This window comes from Mustela erminea, chromosome 10 (genome assembly GCF_009829155.1).
Source record: "Mustela erminea isolate mMusErm1 chromosome 10, mMusErm1.Pri, whole genome shotgun sequence".
Taxonomy (NCBI): domain Eukaryota; kingdom Metazoa; phylum Chordata; class Mammalia; order Carnivora; family Mustelidae; genus Mustela; species Mustela erminea.
Genome location: NC_045623.1, coordinates 31,489,371 through 31,495,790, shown reverse-complemented (window position 1 = coordinate 31,495,790; position 6,420 = coordinate 31,489,371).

Here is a 6,420-nt window from a genome sequence, read left to right as displayed (position 1 = left end):
AGAAGACGGGGTAGGAAAGGGGCAAAGGCACAAGTCAGAGTATCTGTGAGAAGATTTGGTAAAGAGAAATTGGTGAGCACAGGAGTGGCCTGAAATTAGGGATCATGTCTGAATTAGAGAGGTTCAGCTTTGCTGGTCTCCACAAACAATGATGATCCAGAGCTCAATGTCCACCACTCATTGCCTGACCACCAGAAAATAACATGGTGTTTTTGATAGCTATAGTGTCTGTCCTCTGAAATCCAAAATATTGCTTCCCTAAACCCCACAAAGTCCCTGTGAAGTGAATGAGTAGTATTGGTATTACCATTCCCACAGAGAAAGGGGTAGGGGCAGATATGTAGGCATGAGACTACTGATTCTCATTAGGCTGAACTGTCTCCTCACACATCACAGCCACAGAAAACTAGACTTCAAGTCTTGACTCCAACACTTAGTACCTGTGTGTCCTTGGACAACTATCTTTCTGGGTTTCTTTTCTCATCTATAATACAAGCATAATGACAATTACCTAATAGGACTTTTGAATTGGGAAAATACAGGCAAAAACTTGACACATTATTAGCACTTAAAAGATGTATGTCTTTTACTTTTTCCCCCACGGTTCACAGAGCCTAAATTGTCATTGTGAGTCTTCTATACTTGGAATGGAACAAAAGTAACTGAGTGTCCCCGAGGCTGGCATATATGCAGACAAACCACACTCCATTGAAGACGTGCTAAACGAAGTATTTAAGAAAGTGACCACATGGGGGAATAAAAGAGACATTTATAATGGCAACCAAAACAGAAAAACCCACAAGGACACAATGAAAACTGAAACCACAATAATCTCTAAATAGAGAAGTAATAATTGAAGCCTATATTTAAGTGTACGGGAAGCAAGGGTCTCCTGCCATGGAGATCATGCTTATTTTTTCCAAGTTTGTGGAGAGAACTAGAGCTGATTTTTTTTTTAAGTCACAAAATGTTTCAGCTCTTTCTAGTCTTACCTTAAATGTATACAAATAAAAGAAGAAATAAAGCATGATGCTGAAGGAAATGGACTAGGGGTAGAAATATACAGGTAGAGTCAATGGTATTGATTAAATTCTAGTTTTTTAGCTTTGGCTGGGATCATAGTTGTTCAATTTAATTATTATACCCAAACTTGCAATTTCATTACATATGTTCTTCTTTATGTAACAAATGTTACATGGTAAAAATTTTAAAGTGAATTGGAAATGGCTTAGTGAGTTCCACAACAATTAAAAAGAATAATCAATATCTAAAAGGAGATTTTATCTGCAATCAAAATGATACATGTAGTCCCCCTTCCCAAATGCTGCCAGAAACATATTTGCTTTTCTGATTTTAGAATCAGTAAGTTAGTGTACAAAGAGAGTGTAGCTTTACCTTTGGACATCAGTAAAGCCCTGGATCAGGTGTCTCATACAATTGAACTTATTCAGGGACACAGAGAAGCCTGGGTCTCCATCAGGTTGATGGAAATAACTCAGGTGATGGAATCAAAGGGCACCAAGCAGGGCGATAGTCTCAGGCTGGGGAAGATGTCTAAACTGCAGGCTTCAGAAATGAGTGGCTAATTTTTATATATCCTTGTGAATTGTTTGAAAGAAGAAATACACTTCTCTTAATTGAATGTTTGTGATTTAGTAATTCAGATTATCAGGATTTCCAGAATAAAAATTTGTCATGACCTAATTGAGAAATAAAACCAATCAATGACATGAGCTGGCCCCAGAGAAGGGTGAAAATCATCTGAGATCAGTCTTGAGAGCCAGATTGCCTGGTTCTGTCTCTAAACAGCCTGATCAATATAGTACTTCACAGGAATATTGTTAGAATTAAATGAGAAAATGTATGCATGCCGAGAACTTAGCGCAGTTTTTGTAGAGAGTATTTTTTTTTTTTGAGAGAGAGAGAGGGGACACATGCATGTGTGTGCATATATGCCCCTATGCCAGGGGGAGGGCAGAGGGAGAGGGGGAGAGAGAGAATTTTAAGCAGGCTCCATGTCCAGTGTGGGGCTCGATCGCATGACCCTGAGATCATGACCTGAAGTGAAACTAAGAGTCGGTTGCCTAACTGACTGAGTCACCCAGCCAAACCTCAGACTAATTCTTAATAAGTGGTGGTTACTAATATTAGAACATAACAATAATGATAAAAATGTTAATGATAATAAGGCTATTTATTGAGGCTCTTCTCTGTACCAGACTCTTGACATATACAATGTGATATTTTTGCTCCTTTTTCCTTTTTGCTCTAGATTAATCTTATACATGTGTTTAATTTGTAAGGTGGGTGGTGAGTAAAGGAAACCAGATTTTTCAAAGAGATAATGATCACAGTGAAACTGAAAGCATAAGCTAAGGAGAGATCAATCACACCATTTTCTCAGGGACCAAAAGAAATTTTGGATATCCACAATGTATTTGATACACAAATAAGGAGTAAAGCTTATTCCTATACACCATGAGACTAAAAAAAGACAGCTACACTCTTGAGTTACAAGACAGCTGCTTATACTCTGAAATCGGCCATCATCCTGTGTAGGTACAGCTTGGCACATGCTCTACTATGATAACATGAAGAAAGTGCTGCTCAACTGAATACTGACAGCAGATGCTCTGTGGCCTGGAGAAACAGTACTTGCACTCTTTTTTTTTTTTTTTAAGATTTTATTTATTTATTTGACAGACAGAGATCACAAGTAGGCAGAGAGGCAGGCAGAGAGAGAGATTGGGGAGGAAGCAGGCTCTCCGCGGAGCAGACAGCCCGATGCAGGGCTCGATCCCAGGACCCTGGGATCATGACCCGAGCCGAAAGCAGAGGCTTTAACCCACTGAGCCACCCAGGCGCCCCAGTACTTGCACTCTTAATTGTAACCTTTCTGGGCCCCCACACTTCAGTTAAACCATGAGGGATAGTCTGTTACTAGCCTCTTGCTCATTATTCTGAAATTCTTAGTGTCGATAGTAGACTCAGGCAAGATTAAAACACTACTCAGTAGGTAAACATATGATTGTATTACTAACATACTCCTCCCCCCCAAGAAATTCTATTGCCCTGAACTTAGACTAAAACTTCAACAAGGTTTACAATTTTTTCATTCAAAAAATATTTGCTATATGCTAGGCACATTTACAGGTGCTGAGGATGCAGTAGTAAGTAAATCAAACATGATCGCTGACTTCGTAGAGTCTAAAATCCAACAAGGAGTCAGGCAATAAACAAGAAAACAAACAAATTGCAAGTCATCAGAAAATGCAGAAAAGAAGAAAAGCTGTGAACATAATTACTTTGACATAGCTCAGCCTTTTGTGAAACCCTCTTCTAGACTGTCTGAGGCTAGGTATATATAGTCTTGATCCTCTGGTACTCTAGAATTCTAGGGAAGAAGCCCAAGTGGTCATTGCTTTTCAAAGAAGAAGAGGAAGTTTCAGGGCCACATTAATATTTGCACAAACACATGGTAAAATTGGGCCCATGGGCCCATGGGGCCCAGGTAAGGCTACACCCTGGGAGAGGTAGTCACCTTGATCTCTGGGAACTTCAGGAAGTGAATAAACTTCTTGGTGAATAAAATCCTTGGGGACAACCCCGATCACTGTTCTTCACTATTGGACTGTCCAAGATCTTCTCCAAGCTTCATGTTTTCAGGGCCCAGCCAAGGGTTTTGATAGAATTACAGAACATAGATGGTCAGAGGTGGAAAGTCCCTTAGAGAGCACTTAGTCCATCCTCCTCACTGTACAGAGAAGGAAACAGGCTCAGAGAGGGGATAAGCCCAAGGTCAGAAGCTAGTTAGGACTCTGGTCCTGACTGGCAAGATGCTCACCAGTCCCCATATTCTCTTCCTTGGCACAAAGGAAGATTACATTTTCCAGCCTTCTTTCGAGAAAAATTGGAATCATTTGTTGGTATTCTGGCCAATGGAATGCAAACAGGAGTGACCTATCCCATTGTCCAGTCTGTCTTTATAAAGTCCCCTTATGATTTTCTAAATATTCTCTAGCTTCATCATCAGCCAGCTAAATGCAGATAATCCAGCAGAGGATCCCAAGAAATCCTTAGAAGATGGCAGCACCATTCGACCACAGATAGCGGTGGAGGTCTCTCAAACACCCGTGAAAGCACCAATCTGAGAACACCCAAACCAACAAATAAGCTATTGTGTGCCACTGATTTTTGGAGCAGTTGTAGCAACTAGTGCTCCTTACTCTGACATACACATACTCTGGAAGTTTAGAGACTGTGATGATTTGTTTCATTTGTCAATTTAACTGGCTCACAGGGTGCCCAGACATTTGGTCAAACATTGTTCTGAACTGTCTGTGAGAGTTTTCTGGATGAGATTAACATTTGAATCAATTGACTGAGTAAAGCAGATTTTCATTCTTAACACACAAAGGTTTCACCCAATTAGTTGAAGACCAAACCAATTGAATAGAACCAGAAGACTCCAACGGAACTTTGCCTGCCTAACTGATGAGCTGGGACATTGGTCTTCTTCTGCCTTGGACTAGAATGTACATCATCACCTCTCCTGGCTCTAAGGTCTTTGAAATCAGACTGGAACTACAGCAAGGGCTCTCCTTCCTGGTTCTCCACTTGCTGACTGCCAGTCTTAGGACTTTTCAGCATCTATAATCCCATGAGATAATTTCTCATAATAAGTAAATCTCTCAATCTCGCCCTCTCTCTATGAGAGAGGGAGACAGAGATGGATCTCATTGGTTCCAATTCTCTAGAGAACCCTGATTTATATAGAGCCTGTACAGCAGACATCTTGACTCCTGATTCAATGGTGTTTTTCACAAAACTATACTGTTTCTCCAGGCTAAAAGAGACAAGATTCCTCAGGAAACTTCATACTCACTTCCCATACTTGGAACCTCCCCATCTTGAACCAAGAGTGACCAGTGAAAAATAAATCTCCATGTGGATGCCAGCAGATCCTTAGGGATATACAAAGTATAAATTCATGGGTGCCCTGGGATCAGCTACACCTCCGACACAAGTGATTGGACTGAAAGGTGTCTTCCAGTCCACTGTCCACTATTTCATGTGTCTGTAAGGGCACATGTGCCCAGCAGTCTGTCAGCTAGAGAACTCTATTTTATTTTTTTTCCAGAGAGAGAGAGCAGGCGGCTGGGGAAAAGGGAGAAAGAGAGAGAGAATCTCAGGCTCATGCTGGGCATGGAACCTGATGCCAGGCTCGATCCCAGGACTCCAAGATCATGACCTAAGCTGAAATCAAGAGTCCAGGAGCACCTGGATGGCTCAGTGGGTTATACCTCTGCCTTCGGTTCAGGTCATGATCTCAGGGTCCTGGGATCAAGCCCTGCATCAGGCTCTCTGCTCAGCAGGGAGCCTGCCTCCCACCCCTCTCTCTGCTTGCCTTTCTGCCTACTTGTGATCTCTCTCTCTCTCTCTCTCTCTGTCAAATAAATAAATAAATAAAATCTTAAAAGAAAAAAAAAAGAGTTGGGTTTTTCACCGACTGAGCCACCCAGATGCCCCTAGAGAACTCTATCTTGATCAGTACTTCTACATACCAATGATGACCTAAGGCTTGATTTGTGAATCAAGTAAAAATTCAGTAAAGTTTTAGTGTAGTATGACTTTGGTCTAATCTGATTTTACCCATACATGATACAAACAGAACACAGTCCATTAACACAAACTTTTAAGTGTCCACTGACTAGAATTGCTTACTTCTGTCCTCTCTGAATCACAGATGAAGAGACAGATTTCCAGATGGAATAGCTAGTCACAAAGCTTCTATCCTTGGTCAACCAGCAACATGGAACAATCTGGATCTCTTTTTCATAGCTCCCTGATATTAACTCTCTAAGGAGTAAAAGGACTTAGCTGGGCACTCCTGAACTGTGCCTCTGTAGTTGTTAGTGTAGATTAAACCCTTAGAAAAAAAGGAAGGATTTAAAATGAGAGAAACTTCGGATTGGAAAAGTTTTAGAGTTCACTTGATTCTATCTTTAGTTTACAATTTTTATTTTATGGGTTTTTAAATTTCATTTCATTTATATATTTTATATTTTCTTTTTTTAATTTAAATTCAATTAATTAATATATAATGTTATTTTATATAGTACCTAGACATGATACAACCAATGACCATGCAAAGATAAATGAGAAAGATGGTATGCAAAAGTATGATACTGTCGTGGGATTCCCTTGGCTGAGTTAAGAACTTGCTGCTCTTGCTTATTGGAGTCCCATGAATAATTTTAGTAAAAAGAAAGAGGAAGTTGAATTTGTGTGAAATCTCTGGGAATGTATGTCCAAGAGATGAAATACCGACAGGTCTTCCAAAAGGTAATGAAAGATTGGTTTCTGACTCTTCCAAAAAGTCATAGGAGATATCCTGTTAGCCTTCCTTATCCTAAAAAT